Below are 18,199 nucleotides of genomic sequence, written 5' to 3'. Positions count from 1 at the left end.
AATGTTTAACAAATATATGTATATGTATATTTGATAAATGTATATCACATATGTATCTTCACTGCTTAAAATCTAGTCATTCTGGGGGTGCCTGGGTGGCTCAGTGGGTTAAGCCTCTGCCTTCAGCTCAGGTCATGATCTCGGGGTCCTGGGATAGATCCCCCGCATCAGGCTCTCTGCTGAGCAGGGAGCCTGCTTCCCCCGACACCTGCCTGCCTCTCTGCCTACTTGTAATCTCTTGTCTGTCAAATAAATAAATAAAATCTTAAAAAAATAAAATCTAGTCATTCTGAAAATGTCTGTAACTGTGCCAATGATACATTGCATAGAACATTCCTGATGGTATTACCACATATTTAGAGTAATTTTATGACACAGCCACAAGATGGATCTAATAATTTTGGGGAGTCACAGAATAAAAATTAAAGAATACTCTCATCACTTTAAAGAAGTATCTTCAAACTACATAATTAAGCTTGACTGCTTTTCTTATTCACATAATGTGGCTTGATTGTTTTAGGTTTCTGTAAAAAAAAATCCAATCTATCAACCAAGATATCAACATTTTAAAAACATTTGGTCATAGGTATTAAAGATATATATATATATATTTTCAATATTTTATTTATTTATGTGACAGAAAGAGACACAGCGAGAGAGAGAGAGAGAGAGAGAGAGAGAGAGAGAGAGAGAGAGGCGGGGGAGCGGGAGAGGGAGAAGGGAGGCTTCCTGCTGAGCAGGGATCCCCATGGGATGCAGGGCTCTATCCCAGCATGCTGAGATCATGACCTGAGCCGAAGGCAGCCCCTAAACGACTGAGCCACCCAGCTGCCTCATCTAAAAGAAAAGTTATAAAATCTATTCTGAAAAGGGGCAATGTTCCTTCCTGACATCTCTTTTGGCTTCCCAAGATGTTCACCTTGAAGGCAACAATACTCATCCTGAATTAATAAGGTATGCTTTTTGAAAGCAAAGTGGGGTGAGGTCAGCAAAAATGGAAATGGGAAAAATTTACTTTACTGCCATAACTGATATTCTGTTCAGTGTTCTTAAAAATTGTAACATGCTTTCAAAACCTCATTAGTATGATTTTGGGACTAATACTTCAAAGGTATGCTGGCTTTTTCTTAATCCAACTCACTGTTCCACAAGAAAAAAGAAGTTGAGCTTACTTAAAACCTGTAATTACCAACATATAATATTTTGAAAACACAAAATTCTATCTAAAATTAATAATGCAGAACTCAAGGGTGCCTGGGTGGCTCAGTGGGTTAAAGCCTCTGCCTTCAACTCAGGTCATGATCCCAGGATCCTGGGATCGAGCCCTGCATTGGGCTCTCTGCTTGGCAGGGAGCCTGCTTCCACCTCTCTCTCTCTGCCTGCCTCTCTGCCTACTTGTGATCTCTGTCTGTCAAATAAATAAATAAAATCTTAAAAAAAAAAAAAAAAAGTAATGCAGAACTCAAATACAGCTATGATGGAATATTCTTCCCTTTCAATATATCTGCTTAAAGTTCCTCATAGAATGCTTTGCAAAAATATCCTTCTTTCCCAATGTGCATGTTTCTAAACCAGATTCCTGAAGATGTTATGCATAAACACAGAATCCTATTTTTGTTCAGTGAAATATTTACTTGTACACATCCTACATAGAACAAGGTTTACTGCTTTTAAATACTACAATACCACACCTTTATTATAGTATTCCTTTTTATTAAAACAATCCCACAACAACAAAAAAACCCCATAATCCTTTGGCCACTAGAGGGGATCAGAAGCATTTTCCGAGTATCAGTAAACTGATGAGAAGGTTACTACTGGTCAAAATACAATAGTAACCTCCAGACTAATTCCTTCATGTGTACCTTTACACATACAACTTTTTGAGAAAAAAATAAAAATAAATTAAATCATATAAGTTCAAAGTTACAAGTTTAATAAGACACAGAAATACCTAAGAACTGCTTTGAAAAGAAAACTTCCTCAAAGTCACAATTAAATTCTGAATTTTGGCTTAATCATATGAGAGAGAAACTTATACGTTATCATTTTATACAATCTGTTCATCATTCCATCTAGACTCTAAAGGCAGTGGTTAAAAAACATAGCAAAAAGGCTGACTTATTTTAACAGCATCCACCTTTTGAAAAGCTTATTCTTTTTCCTAACAATACTCTCCAGTAAGAAACACAGCAAAGAAATTAAGACAGAAATGAAGTAACTTCCTCATGGTGTCAAGAATCCTCTAGTTCCCCCTGCCCCTCCTGCCCCCAACTACATTGTCTCTTTCTATTTTAACTATGAAAAGAGAGAATATACAAGATTAAATGCTAACATAAAAACAATGGAGCATTTTTCAGAAATTAAAATTCTGAAACCCATAATAAAACCAAATAAGCTTGCTAAGTTGTGAACATTCATAGATCTTATTGTTTTATGAGACTGACGTGCTACCTACTGTGCTAACGAGGCACCTCATAGATCTTATTGTTTTAAAGCAAACCACACGAGAAGTGAGACACTATTCAACCAATATAACTGTGATTTAAAATATCATAAAAGTTGCAGTGGCAACAATTTTTTTTTGTCTAAGTAAATGTAAACATATTATTTGAGATAAGAAAATCTGGCATAGCAATTTCATGCTCATAAACATTAAAAACTCATCTATTTAGCCTTTCAAATACTTATGGACAACCCCCCCACCCAACCCAGCAGCAGCCTCTAAAACTGCAAGAACCCAAGAATAAAAGAGAAGGTTCTAGTACCTACTAAAAATTTTACAAGTCAGTCACTACCTTCTTGGGTTTAATTTTCTTATCTTTAAAATGATATGGGTAGTATATGGCTGTCATTCTCTGCACTAAACCTAAATACCTAAACATAGGGTAAAAATGTACATATGCAGTGGAGGCCAAATGTAAGGCAGTCCTTTGTTGAACCAGATGGAAAGATAAAACACAACTCATTGATAATAACATACTATGAAGAGAAGGTCAACTCAGAGCAATTTCCAGAAATTATATTACCTCATGAATCAAAGAAAACTTAAAATATATTTAAGAAAATGGTCTTAGAGAGGATTTTTTACCATATTCTAATTGCCTAAATCTCAACAGCACTCCACTGAGTAGAATATTTTTTTCAAATAATACTGGAAAATAGAACATTTGCTCAGATTAGTCCCAGAAATATTCTTTTCTTTTCAGATCCTAGTCATTCTTATATCATAATTTAAAACCTAGTATCAATAAGGTAATTTAAAGGTCATTTATGTGGTGCTGGGAAAATTGGACAGCCACATGCAGAAAAATGAAATTGGACCATTTCCTTACACCACACACGAAAATAGACTCAAAATGGATGAAGGACCTCAATGTGCGAAAGGAATCCATCAAAATCCTTGAGGAGAACACAGGCAGCAACCTCTTCGACCTCAGCCGCAGCAACATCTTCCTAGGAACAACGCCAAAGGCAAGGGAAGCAAGGGCAAAAATGAACTATTGGGATTTCATCAAGATCAAAAGCTTTTGCACAGCAAAGGAAACAGTTAACAAAATCAAAAGACAACTGACAGAATGGGAGAAGATATTTGCAAACGACATATCAGATAAAGGACTACTGTCCAGAATCTATAAAGAACTTAACAAACTCAACACCCAAAGAACAAATAATCCAATCAAGAAATGGGCAGAGGACATGAACAGACATTTCTGCAAAGAAGACATCCAGATGGCCAACAGACACATGAAAAAGTGCTCCATATCACTCGGCATCAGGGAAATACAAATCAAAACCACAATGCAATATCACCTCACACCAGTCAGAATGGCTAAAATCAACAAGTCAGGAAATGACAGATGCTGGCGAGGATGCGGAGAAAGGGGAACCCTCCTACACTGTTGGTGGGAATGCAAGCTGGTGCAACCTCTCTGGAAAACAGCATGGAGGTTCCTCAAAATGTTGAAAATAGAACTGCCCTATGACCCAGCAATTGCACTATTGGGTATTTACCCTAAAGATACAAACGTAGTGATCCAAAGGGGCACGTGTACTCGAATGTTTATAGCAGCAATGTCCACAATAGCCAAACTATGGAAAGAACCTAGATGTCCATCAACAGATGAATGGATCAAGATGATGTGGTATATATACACAATGGAATACTATGCAGCCATCAAAAGAAATGAAATCTTGCCATTTGCGACAACATGGATGGAACTAGAGTGTATCATGCTTAGCGAAATAAGTCAAGCGGAGAAAGACAACTATCATATGATCTCCCTGATATGAGGAAGTGGTGATGCAACATGGGGGCTTAAGTGGGTACGAGAAGAATAAATGAAAGAAGATGGGATTGGGAGGGAGACAAACCATAAGTGACTCTTAATCTCACAAAACAAACTGAGGGTTGCTGGTGGGGAGGGGGTTTGGGAGAAGGGGGTGGTATTATGGACACTGGGGAGGGTATGTGTTTTGGTGAGTGCTGTGAAGTGTGTAAACCTGGTGATTCACAGACCCGTACCCCTGGGGATAAAAATATATGTTTATAAAAAATAAAAAATTATATTAAAGGTCATTTATGGAACTTGGTTATTTATTTTGCATTTTCTTCTCCTGGAACACGAGATGAGGTTTCCTTTACAGAAATATCTAAATAGGCCAAGTGCTGTAGTGAGATGTGAAGCTGGAGGAGTTAAACAGGACCTTCTCACATACCCTAGTTAAATGTTAAAAGAATGTTAAAATAGGAAATGAGACACTGCCTACCTATTACAATGAAAAGTACTACAAAAATGCCCAAATACAACATAGTACAGAAGTAGTAGAAAGTAACAACAGCTACCCCCACTCTTTTCTTGACTTCAGAGCTCCCTTTCTTGCACTTAAAATTTAGGGCTTTGGATTCCCTAATACATCCTTGTAGCTAAAGGGGAAATTAGTAAGCTACCAAGTACTTCCTCTGTACTAAAAGCTTTTTGACACAATCAGTAACACAAAAGAGGATTCTAAAGAACTTTTACACTCCGAAATTCAGACTTATCTTTTAAAAAAAATTCCTCCCTCCTTTAAGGGATTCTGGTGGTCCAGCTATTTTTTTTCTGTGACATTAAAATAGAGGTGAGATATAACTAGATAACTATCAAATTTAGTGGTATAAAGACAGTCTATTCAACATTTTTTCCACCTTAGTTTTAGAAAAAAAATACCAAGGGATAGAGAGATCTTTCCTATTTTGCTCTGAGAGGAGAGTTGATGAGGGCTGAGTAATTTTCTAAAAAAAAAAGTTTTAGATATTAATTCCAGAAAGCCACCTTGAATACATTGTAACAACAACAGTAAAAGCTAAACTTGGGATATTTACCTTGTACCAGGCATGATGCCAACACTTTAAGTGCATTATCTCATTTAATTCTTGTAACAGCCTATGTGAAATAGGTACTATTATTATACCCATTTTACAGGTGATTTGATTTAATGTCTTTAGCATCACAGAACAGGTAAGTAAGGGAGCCAGGATTTAATTCCAGATTCAAGTGCCCATGATGTTAATCATTATACTATACTGTTCCAACATCCAGAGATTTTTGCTTCTACATCTTTCAAATCTCTTTTTAAAACCAATCCTGAAAATAGTTCTCCTGATTAGATTTTATTGTCCCACTCCCATTCTAGTTTTTCAAAGTAGTATCTGCTTGTGTAAGGAAAAAAGTACAAAACTATCTCCAATCTTTTTAACTGAGAGTTATTCTTCACTCTGGTATATTTCCTTATCCTCTGTACATTTTCCTCTCAAAAGCTTAAGATAAAGTTTATTTCTTTTTTAAAGATTTTAGTTATTTATTTGACAGAGAGCGAGCACAAGCAGAAGGAGCAGCAGAGGAGAGGGAGAAGCAAACTCTCTGCCAAGCAGGGCCCCCCAAAATGCCAGGACCCCGGGATCACAACCTAACCCGAAGGCAGATGCTTAATCGAACGAACAACCCAGATGCCCCTGAGATAAAGTTTATATCCTGTTTTCCTTTCCATGTAATATAATTTTCTCCTTACAACATAGCTTTGTTAGTGTTCTATTATACTATGATTCTGGTATTTATTAGGCATATCATTAGGCCTGTATATTTTTCTGGTCTTTGTATTTAGTATCTACTGTCTTCCTACATAAAGCATTTTTCTGCAGTTTTAGTTGTATTTTTATGATAGTTTCCAGAAGTAGATTGCTAGGTTTAAGGGTATGAGCACTTCTGATATCTCTTGTCAAGTACTTTCCAGAAAGACTGCACTGATACACATTTCATGTGCAGAATATGCAGGTCTTTGTTTCACTGTAACTTTACAGTATTATTAGGGTTTTTTTTGACCCTTTTTAAGTGAGGTAGATTAAAAATGTATTCTGTGACTTTTTGTTTTCATTTTTGTAGAAGTGATATATGTCTACTGTAAACATTTCAAGCAATATAAATAATACTGAAAACTACAAAAAAGAAAATGAAAATTTAGGCCATTTAGAAATCACCAATATTCCCTCTACCATATACTTCCTTGCATGTACAGCCTTACATTTGTACATAAATGACATTATACTGTTTTGTAGCTTTTCTTCCTCACAGTACTAAGTTATGGTTATTTTTTCATGTTTGATATAGATCTCAATTTCCTCCCCACCCCCTAAGAAAGGAATACATACCTTTTTTAGTAATTTTAGGTTTGGGGCCAAAGTCCCAGAATAATAAAGAATGTTCATCTGCTGACCACGATTTTTTTTTTTAAGATTTTATTTATTTATTTGACAGACAGAGATCACACAAGTAGACAGAGAGACAGAGGAGGAAGCAGGCTCCCTGCTGAGCAGAGAGCCCAATGTGGGGCTCAATGTGGGGCTCGATGCAGGGCTCGATGTGGGGCTCGATCCCAGGACCCTGGGATCATGATCTGAGCCTAAGTCAAAGGCTTTAACCCACTGGGCCACATAGGCGCCCCTGCTGACCACTGTTTTATGTGCCTATATTTCTTTTAGGATCTTTGTGGAGAAGAATTTATGGTTCTGTTTCCTTGGCTAATTATAATATTACATTTCATCAAACCTGCAAATACTTCTTAAACATTGTAAAACCTGTTTTTTCAATTTCTGGAACATTTGAGGGTATTCAAAAAGCAACAGTAACTAAAATAGTAAATTTTAACAATAACAAATAAATAGTAAGTTTTGCCACTGTCCCTTCTTTGCAATTAGATAAAAAGAACAGAATTATGACTTTTTAATCCCATGCCTACAGAGCTTTCTTCTGAAAGAAAATAGGCATTGGCTTGTTTTTTGGGGGGCAAACCATAAAGTAAGTTAAAAGAGTAGTAGTGATACTTTGTTAGATTTGCTATTAGATTTTTTAAATTTTATTTTCCCCTACAAAGTGTTTCTAGAGTAGTAATATAAAGGAATATCCTGCCTATATTAGGGTTGAAGGGGAATACAGTATTTAACATTTATCAAGCACTTATAATATAAATATTACAAAGTATTAAAGATTTCTTCACTATGAGGCACACTTCTTATTTCCTTGTCTATTTCTTTAAGTTCCACTATTTCAAAATACGTAACATCTCCTTACAACAGACATATGTTAGAACAAAAGACTCCCATTACAGCAATCCTGATGTTACACATTTTAAATAATGGATTGTAAATGAATATGACAGGAGTTTAGTGTAATACTATTTCTCCCTCTAAAGTACCTTATAAGCAAAATATGGACTTGATCCTATGGGAAATAGGAAGCCAAACGAGATTTAAAACCAGAAATAAAGAATCAGATATCTATTTTTAAAGGATTACTCTGGCTATACGAGAAAGGATTTTAGTTAGAAAGCTGGAGAATTTATCCAAACAAGTCACTCAGTGACCAGAACTAAAGAAAAGCAATGGGAAAATAAAGAAAGGGAATTAAATGATGACAATACCTAATTACACCTCTATCCCTCTACAGATCAAAGGAATATTTCTGAAAAGAAAAAGTGTCTAGGAAATGAACAGTGACAGAACTCGTATAGACAATCTTAGCTCATCTGTCAAGGTCATAGGCTTTCTGTGAATGAAAAATGGCAAGAATTGTTTTCAACTAGGATAACATTTTAACCTGTAGGATATTCACTTATTTTGCTACCTATTCTTACTGTTTCTAACCCAAAGTTTTCTTTCATCCTTCAATTCCAAATCAACCCAGAATATTTACCAGACAATAAGACCATGTAAGCAAAATCTTTGTTAAAGCTACGAGTTAAAAAGATTTGATGAAAAGAGCAGTTTTGTGTTCTTTGATTTTTTTTTAAAAAACATTTTCTCCCAGATAATGTCCAATAAACTCAGTAAGTAAAATTAGAGAATAGTTTTCACTGATGTCAAATGTGTAAGCTATGCCACCCACCACTACTTTTGTACATCAAACAGAAAAAAAAAGAATCCCATCTGTCTTGGTAACTGTCAGAAATATTTCCTCCTGATTAAATAAAAATTCAAATACAAACACAGTAAAAAAAAATGAATTTTGTAGCATAAAGCCTCATTTTAATATTTTCTACAGTAATGATATGACAGCTATTGAACTCTAGACTAACTACCTTTTAAAAATCTTTCCTATCTAAAGAAATATTTTGTAAGCTAAGTATAGACTAATAAAGGATAGAAAAATAAGCTGAAAATCTAGTAATATTCATCTAAATTGTTAGTGGCAAGTGACGTAGAAAATGGAGTTTGGGGGACGCCTGGGTGGCTCAGTTGGTTAAGCGGCTGCCTTCGGCTCAGGTCATGATCCCAGTGTCCTGGGATCGAGTCCCACATCAGGCTCCTTGCTCAGCAGGGAGCCTGCTTCTCCCTCTGCCTCTGCCTGCCATTCTGTCTGCCTGTGCTTGCTCTCTCCCCGCCCCTCTCTCTGATAAATAAATAAAATCTTTAAAAAAAAAAAAAGGAAAAGAAAATGGAGTTTGGACCTGAAGGCCAAGAGAGAATTCTTGAGATGTCTGTGGTGCAGAAAGGCAGTTTTATTATAGCACAGAGACAGAACCTGGTGGGCAGCAAGAGCTGAACTGAGGTTGTCATGTGTGACTGACTATGTACCTTCAAGCTGGGAGGGGGTTACAGAAGACAAAAGCCTCCAAGGGATTCTGGAAACAAAGTTTCCAGAACGCTGCGGGGGGGGGGGGGGGGGGGCTGGCTATTGTCAGGAAAAGGTCATTTATCACTGCCTAGTAAAACCTTAGTCATGAGGCCCTTCAGAAGTATAACAGTGGAGCATATGCTTGGAGGAGGACTGCCAACATGTATCTTGGGGGGTAAGAGATAAAGGTAGTTTCCAATGTAATTTCTGTACATTAAAGGAGATTTATAGGATCCTGGGGGATTAGGATAATGTTAAGATAAGATTATCTTTTTGCCCTTAGCAAAGTACTAACATTGAGGCAGCTGAGTTCCTAGAGAAATGTCACTCTGCCTTTTCAAGGACTTGTCAATGGGCTGTAGGCAGTAAGGACATTTAATTTTTTTCTTTTGCCTTTGTTTCCCAAGTCAGCAAATATATGGTATTATAAATACTTGCAAATTTGGTAAATGCTATACAAAATTATACATTTTCAGAACATTATTATTTGTATAACTGCCGATCCCACCTTACCTTTTAAGCACAAGTAAATACGTAATTTATTATAAATGGACCAAGAGTGGCCAATTCATAGTAACCTGGAGTGAACAGGCAATCAAATTTTCTTAAGACATTCACTTTGAGAAATGCCAAGAGATTCGAGCAGTTAGCAGTAGGAGCTAAAGCTGAAAAGAAGCCAAACAGGAAAAAGTCATGACAAACCAAGAAAAAAGAAACCAAGAGTAGGATGGGAGAGCAAAAGTTACTGATAAATGGAACTATGAAAGAGAGAAAAGAACAAAATGAAACTAAGCTACACTAATTGTAGGTGGGGGAGGCAGGTGATAGGAGAGTAAATGAATTTTGTTAATAAGACCACTCGGAGTTAAGTATACAGATCCAGTTTTCTTTGCAAGTAGTGCATTATAATTTTTCCTGGTTCATGGCAATATTCCCATTTCTCAAGATCAACATGGGTTGGCTTGTATTCCCTGTAACCTAAAAACCTTAATTAAAATAAATGGACCTATGACAACAATCAATACTTGTGTAATATTTTGGAATTTTCAATATTCATCTGATCTGGACAATTATGTTCAGTGTTAGTAGATACTGCAAAAGTGTTTCCCAAAGTGTTTGTACCACTTTACACCTGTTGCTCCACATCCTCATCAACACATCATATTAAGTCCTTTTTTTTCTTTTTATTTCTTAAAGTTATACTGCCTGGTAGAAGGTGGTACCTCCTGTGGTTTAAATTTGTGTTTTCCTGATGACTAACAGCACAGAGTACCTTTTTATATGTTTATTATCCATTTGAATATCCTGTTTTATGAAGTGCCAGTTCAAGTCCTTGGCTATTTTTGTTTTAATTTGAGCTGTGTAAACTTTTCTTACTGATTTGTAGAAATGTCCCTGTCTTTCTTTCTTTTTTTTTTTTTTTTTTAAAGATTTTATTTGACAGAGAGAGAGATCATAAGTAGGCAGAGAGGCAGGCAGAGAGAGAGGGGGGAAGTAAGCTCCTCGCTGAGCAGAGCGCCCAGTGTGGGGCTTCATCCCAGGACCCTGAGGATCATGACCAGGGCCAAAGGCAGAGGCTAAATCCACTGAGCCACACAGGCGCCCCAGTCCCTATCTTTCTGACATAAAATGTTGTTAAGCTATATCCCAACTGGCTACAAAGTTAATATGATCAGCTACCTAAATATCTTTTTCTCCCTGAGGTAAAATCCTTGGATTCCTCTTTTACTATCTTGGTAAAAGATAAAGACCTTCCACAGATTAAAAAAAAAAAAAAAAAAAAAAAAAAAAAAAAAACATGGCTGATATAAATTAATGACATTCCCTCTTTTCTATATGATATGCTTTATCATATGGAAAAGTATAAAGTATAGGATATACTTTATTGAGTATTTAGGCATCATACGGAAGTACAAAATGCAGATGTCAGCTCAGGCAAAGTCAGCTTTCAAAAATCCAGGTAACAAAAACTGACAAAGTTAAATTATTTTTATTCCAGAACCCTATGAATATTAAAGAAAGTTGGTATTTTATTTTCCTTGGTATCACCTCAAACCTCGAAAGTGCTGGCTGACAGTGTGTAGGATCTATATTAAGGTGTTAAAAGAAAATTTACTAACCATGTACAGATTACCAGTATAAGCAATTTAGCAACTAACTCGTACTGGTAGGAAGTGACCAAATTCTTAACCTTAATGGGAGAAACATCCAGAAACATAAGGAAGTTTTTTGCTAGTTAATGTAGTCCAGTTGTGTTCCCAACTACTTGGTTTTTCTACAACTTACATGAGAAAAATGACAGATCCTTGACTGCTCTGGCAGCTGCTAGACTTGTACTTCTCTCAAAAACGAAAACTCATTAATGTAAAGGAAAAGTAAAATTTGATTCCATCTTCTTCCCTCTGTCACCATGAAATGGTGCAAATAGGTAAATGGAAAACTGATGTAATCCACAAATCACATGAAATTAGTTATACAAAGAATAATACACTAGGGTGTCTGGCTGGCTCAGTCAGAGGAGTGTGTGGCTCTTGATCTCGGGCTCTTGAGTTCAAGCCCCATTGTGGAGGTAGAGATCACTTACATAAATAAAAACAAAAGTAAAAATGTGGTTAAAAAGTTATATTTGATTCTTAAGTCTTTGCCAAGTAAACCAGACTCAAAATACAAAGTCAAGTTTTATGATAATCATTTATAAAGCAGACAAATACAGAAAGAATCTCTAGTATCTGTTAAGGACATTTTCCAGTTATTACAGTTGATTAAATATGACAGAGATATGACTTTATATGACCTAGATATTTAAGAAGTGCTAAGAACTAACAAGTATATTCTGCCATATAGCTATTTTAAAATAGTTTCCTAATAAGCTTATGTCAAATTTAAGACAAAGAAATTAAAGTGTCAAATAAGCAGAAACTGCTCTTAAAAATAGAGAAAAAGCACCAAGATCAGGTTGTCTCAGAGATAGCATGAGAAAAATTATTTCATTATGTCAAAGAACAACACAGTTTTTAAGAGGTCTTTGAAGTGAGTCTTGGGCATCATTTAGGTGGCTCAACCCTGAGAATATTTTGGTAAGAAAGTTTTTTCATACTCCATCTCATTTCAGGCAAATATGTAACTTCATCTCAAAAGTTGTTTTGCATCTCATTTCCTCAGAAATCCCTATACTTCTCAGGCTGAGAATAAACCTTTCTTCTGAAAGTATTCAACAGAGCTTCAGATATGAATTAGTGGGCCTTCACAAAGGGATACTGATAAATCTATAAACATTAAATGATAAAACACCTGCCTGCAGATTCCCATTACAGAAAATAAACACTTACAATAATTATCATTTGGATTCTTCCTCCCTTACTGTGTATCTTCCTATGATTCCTCATGTCTTGGATAATGTCCAAAATGTAGGGAAAGTCTGCATGACCCATGATCACCAAAATTTCAGATCTACTAAGGTTCTCCCTTATAGAAATAAAGGAATGTCATGATTACCACAAACAAACTGTCAGAGCCAAAGAGCATGTAACTTTTTCAACATGATTCTTACATCTGCCAGTACTACAACAGTCCTCCTGCTAGGTTTTTTGAGAGGTGGGGGAGTATATTTCTTTCATGGTAAAAAGAAACTATGCTTAGTCAAAATCACATGGCAGGAATAATCCTATGATTCTTTTAAATAATCACACTTCTTTGAAAAGCTAATCATGCAAAAAATGTTCACAGAGGTCTTTTGATAACACACAGACACATCTAGAAGAAAAATATGTTTAACCCAAATAAAAACATCTTAATCTTTACATTCATATAGCTTTTAGTTTTCAAGTAATTTTCACAAACACCATCTCATTTGATCTCAAGACAACATGAGAGATGGTCAGAGATTTAAAAAAACAGCAACAAAAACCTTGTCTTTAAATATCACTTATTTAGGGGTGCCTAGGTGGTTCAGTTGGTTAAGGGTCCAACTCTTGATTTCGCCTCAGGTCATGATCTCAGGTTCATGGGATAGAGTCCACTGGGCGGGGAGTCTCCTGAGATTTTCTGTTGCTCTCTCCCTCTGTCCTTCCCCCTGCTAGCTCTCTTGCTTGCTCTCACTCTCTCTCTCTAAAAATAAAATAAAATAAAATAAAAATCATTTACTGGGGCGCCTGGGTGGCTCAGTGGGTTAAGCCGCTGCCTTCGGCTCAGGTCATGATCCCAGGGTCCTGGGATGGAGCCCCGCATCGGGCTCTCTGCTCAGCAGGGAGCCTGCTTCCTCCTCTCTCTCTGCCTGCCTCTCTGCCTGCTTGTGATCTGTCTCTGTCAAATAAATAAATTAAAAAAAAAAATCTTTAAAAAAAAAAAATCATTTACTTAGTAGTGTCTCAAATCTTAAGGAGATATGCAGAATACGAATGCACTCCACACAATAAAACAACCACACTATTTCAAAATAAAATTACTGATCTGGTATACATATGCCCCTCAGTATCGAAATAGAATCTTTGAATTTAAGAATGACCTCAGGAATATCTTTCTTTCACAAGGGTCACTGTCTACTGTCACAACTAATTATGCAACTTCGAATATAATGACAACATTTAAATCAAAGAATCATCTTTTTAAAATTTTTCTTCTAGTGAGCAAGTTATTCTTGGAATGAATACCAAGGAGAAAAAACAGCACCAGACAGAGAATACAGAACCTACTGTATTTCTGTCAAAAATCATTTTTACACCATACATGAAGATTAAAAGAAAAACAAAAACTTCATAAATCATAAATTTCCCCCATAAAATCTGCTTTACAAAATACTATAAATTATTTCAACTAGAAAATCAATGAGTCTAATGCTTTGCTGATTCCTACAAAGTTGTGTATCTAAATCTTTAAGGAGCTCATGGTCTAAAATAAACACTAGAGATACGAACACATACAAAAACCATGGGAATATTGTGATTCAAGAAGTCTGACAGTTTAAGTCAACAAAATATATTTCACATAAATACATACTTATAGGATGGCAGAAGGACTTGTTGGCCAAAAGCTCGGGTTCTCAGGTCAGAAAGACCTGGGTCTAAATGCTGGCTCCTTTACTAATTAATTAGCAAATTGACCTTGGACAAATTACTTAACCTGTGTCTCAATTTCTTCATCTATAAAAATAGGATAATGTTAACCTTATAAGACTATGAGAGTAAGAAGAGATAAAGTATGTTTATCCCCATTATCTGACATACATTAATTCTCAAAAATGTTAGCTATTACCACTACAATTATTACTATCGTTAAAGAAGTCCTATAATATAGAACTTTTGGTGTATGTGAGTGTGTGGGGGTGTTAAACAGATTAATATACACAGTTATTAGAATGAGTAAAAGGGCCACATGGGAAGGAAAGAACAGAAACCTCCAACTTCTTCCAGATAATTAAAAAAACCAAAACCTGTCAGGGAAGCCCTAACAAAGGCTTAAGAGCAAGAAAAGGAATGCAGTCCCATCTGATGACATCAGAAGAGAAAAAGGCCCTCTGTTCCAAGTGTCTTGTGTCATAGTAATGGCAGCGGGTATAATGAGGAAGTAACTGTAAATAGAACTCTATGAACTGGAAGAAAGGGAACTCATCAACTTTGTAGTACAACAATTTTGGTTTATCATGACAGAGTTATTTTGCTTGTTTTGTTTTTGTTCTGTTTTTGTGAGGGTGGTGAGGGTGGTATGAGGAGGAAGGCACACAAACAGCATACTGTCATCTTTCCTCCAAGTAACTTAACAAGGTCACACAGCTATTAAGTAGCATAAGCAGTAGTGCCAAGATTCATTCCCATAGTTATTAGACCTCAGAATCCACCAAATGCTAGTCAAAATAATATAATGCTCTTTTTGACAGCCCAAGGGCAGAAAGATGAGTTCCTAGTTGTCTTGCACACATAATGGGAGAACTCAAATGATACAATCTAATCTATAGGAGGTAAGCTTATGGGAATTTTTTCCAAATATTCACTTGTCTTTTTTTTTTTTTTTTCTTCCTTAGTAGGCTCCACACCCAGCACAGAGCCCAAAGCAGGGCCTGAACTTTTGACCCTAAGACCAAGACCTGAGCTGAAATAGAAAGTTGGATGCTGGGGCAGCTGGGTGGCTTAGTGGGTTAAGCCTCTGCCTTTGGCTCAGGTCATGATCTCAGGGTCCTGGGATCGAGCCCTGCATCAGGCTCTCTGCTCAGCAGGGAGCCTGCTTCCCCCTCTCTCTCTGCCTCTCTGCCTACTTGTGGTCTCTGTCAAATAAATAAATAAAATCTTAAAAAAAAAAAAAAAAAAAAAAAAGTTGGATGCTTAACTGAATGAACCACCAAGTCGCCCCTCCAAATACTCAGTTCACTAGTGGAACTGATAGAAAGCAGAATTAACATAAAATTGAATCCAAAGAAACCATGAACTAAAAGGTAGTAGAGTCTCAGGCAAGTTACTTAATCTAAACCTCGTTTCCTGTATATAAAATAGCACTTCCCTCACCTCTTAGGAGAGTAGGGAGAAAATAAACACATGAAATATATAATGCAGTAAGCAGTATTTGGATGATCCTCAGTAAGCAGGAGCTCTTACTGTTGTTGCTATCATCATCATCACGCTTTAACTATATGCTATTTATTATGAATTATCAATATAACAATGCATGCATAAATAGTAAAAAATTACTAAATTTAGGTTCTACATTCAATATTCTTTAGTGATACTGAAGAATGAATTAGGAAACATTTCCTCACTACCTTCCTGTTCCTGGTCTATGGGGGAAAAAAATTTGTTCAATACATGTGGTGATCACATTTGAATTTTCTCCCTCCTAAAAATTAGTTCAGCAAATCAAACAATTTATTTTTGGAATTCATATTCAATTTAAATTTTCACTGATATGTTGCTTAGTTGGCACATATCACTTAACTTATAGTACAATTAAATAACTGTTAATAATAACAATTAACATGATATCTCCTTCACTGTCTATGAATCAACTATTCTTAGAAATCAGAAATGAAAAGTCCATATAATGTATCTGAAATCCTGCTGCTGAATCTTTTTATTTTTTAATCTTTTTCTAAGAACTTAAATTCACCCAAACTCTTCTCTCAGGTTAAGTCACACTGCTCTGGACCCAAAGATTATTACTATTATTTTTTAAAGATTTTATTTATTTGATAGAGATCACAAGTAGGCAGAGAGGCGGGCAGAGAGAGAAGGGGGGAGTGAGCAATGCGGAGCTCCATCCCAGGACCCTGAGATCATGACCTGAGCTGAAGGCAGAAGCTTTTTAACCCACTGAGCCACCCAGGCGCCCTATTATTATTTTTTAAAGATTTATTTATTAATCTGAGAGAGATGGAGGGAGTGCGCATGTGCATGGGGGAAGAGAGGAGAGTAAGAGAGAAAGAGAAAATTCACAAGCACACTCCCCACCAAGTAAGGCTTGATCCCAGGACTCTGAGATCATGACCTGAACCAAAACCAAAAGTGAGCTGCTTAAATGACTAAGCCATCCAGATGCCTGAGACCCCAAAATTGTATCTATCTGTTGTTCAAAGATGCAAAGAAATCAATGATATGGAAGAAATATAGCTTTATGCATTATTCTCCACTCAAGGAAAAAATACAAAATGGGAACTTGCAGAGAATACTTGTTTGGCTTTACTAAGAAAAATAAGCAAAATAAAATATGCTTGATTAAAACAGAAAAAAACCAGCCCTGTAATCTATATCAGCTGATTAAGCCTTTAAGCCCTAAGTTAAAAATACAAAAATTAGCTCTATTTAATAAAAACTTTAATTATTAGTAAGAGGACTGGGCTTCATTAAGTACACAATACCATCTCCTTATGTGCACATTTTGTAACTCTCACTGAATGCAGAATTCTTCATCCAAAAATAACAGGTATAATTCAGTAAATTCAGTTGTCACTCCAAAGCCCTTTCTTTTTCTACTATCATAAATGAGAAAATGTATCAGCCACTCTGGTAAGTATATCTATTACCTCCTGTATACCTTATATACACTAAGAAGAGGTAAATTATCACAAAACCCAAAGTTGTATATGGTGCATAGCAGAGGATGTAGTGTCTGAATCCAGGGCAGCCTAGATTCAGAGCATTCAGATTCTGGAATTCTAGCTCATCTCTTTTAAATAAAACTGTTTCTCATTTTTTCCACTTTTAGACCCTTTTCTGAAGTAATAAAATCAAAATAGTGTTCACAAAATTTTAAAATTTTATTTTTTTAAGTAATCTCTACACCCAACATGGGGCTTGAACTCACAACCTTGCAATCAAGAGTCACACGTTCTTGTGACCAAGCCAGCCAGGTGCCCTAACATCAAAAAAAAAAAAAAAAAAAAATTAAATCAGTATAATACTTAAGCTAAAACAGAGGGGGAAAAAAATGGGCATCACGGCAAGTATTCTTGATGCCAGGAAAAATTCATTATCAATAATCAAGAAATAAAAGCTAATGCATGATCACTATCAAAAAGAACTTGTCTATAATACCTCAAACCAGACAGGTTTTTCTTGTTTTAGTGTGTGCGTGTTGTGTGGGTACATGTTTTTGCACCTGTTAAATGACCAAAACAGGTATTTCAACTACAACTTTGTGAAACCCAAACAAACAAGTACAGACAAGTACATGAATGAGTAAGTACAAAGTTCTTTTTTTTTTTTTTTTTTTATTTTATTTATTTGACAGATCACAAGTAGGCAGAGAGGTAGAGAGAGAGAGAGAGAAAGGAGGAAGCAGGCTCCCTGCCTAGCAGAGAGCCCGATGTGGGACTTGATCCCAAAACCCTGAGATCATGACCTGAGTTGAAGGCAGAGGCTTAACCCACTGAGCCACCCAGGCAGCCCAGTACAAAGTTCTTTTAAGTCACACTCAGGAATGGCATCATGAATTTACATCCCTTCTTGTTTTTTCATAATAAATTAAAATAGCTAATAAGCAGATTTGATATCAAACGTTTCTTTAGTCTACATAGCACTTACTTTTTTTTGTTAAACATTTTATTCATTTGAGAGAGAGGTGGGGAG

The 18,199-nt window shown here is 36.0% G+C and overlaps 1 protein-coding gene across 2 annotated transcripts in view; it reads right to left on the bottom strand.

Moving 5' to 3' along the window:
• Window positions 1–18,199, bottom strand: part of CERT1 (ceramide transporter 1) — a 111,247-nt gene that overhangs the window by 57,348 nt on the left and 35,700 nt on the right. The gene's annotated exons all lie outside the window — the stretch shown is intronic.

The sequence above is a fragment of the Mustela putorius genome, unplaced genomic scaffold (genome assembly GCF_011764305.1).
Source record: "Mustela putorius furo isolate JIRA1106 unplaced genomic scaffold, ASM1176430v1.1 tig00537350_pilon_pilon_pilon, whole genome shotgun sequence".
Lineage (NCBI taxonomy): Eukaryota > Metazoa > Chordata > Mammalia > Carnivora > Mustelidae > Mustela > Mustela putorius.
The sequence above is the reverse complement of the archived record's forward strand: the minus strand, read 5'-3'. Positions and strand labels throughout refer to the sequence as shown.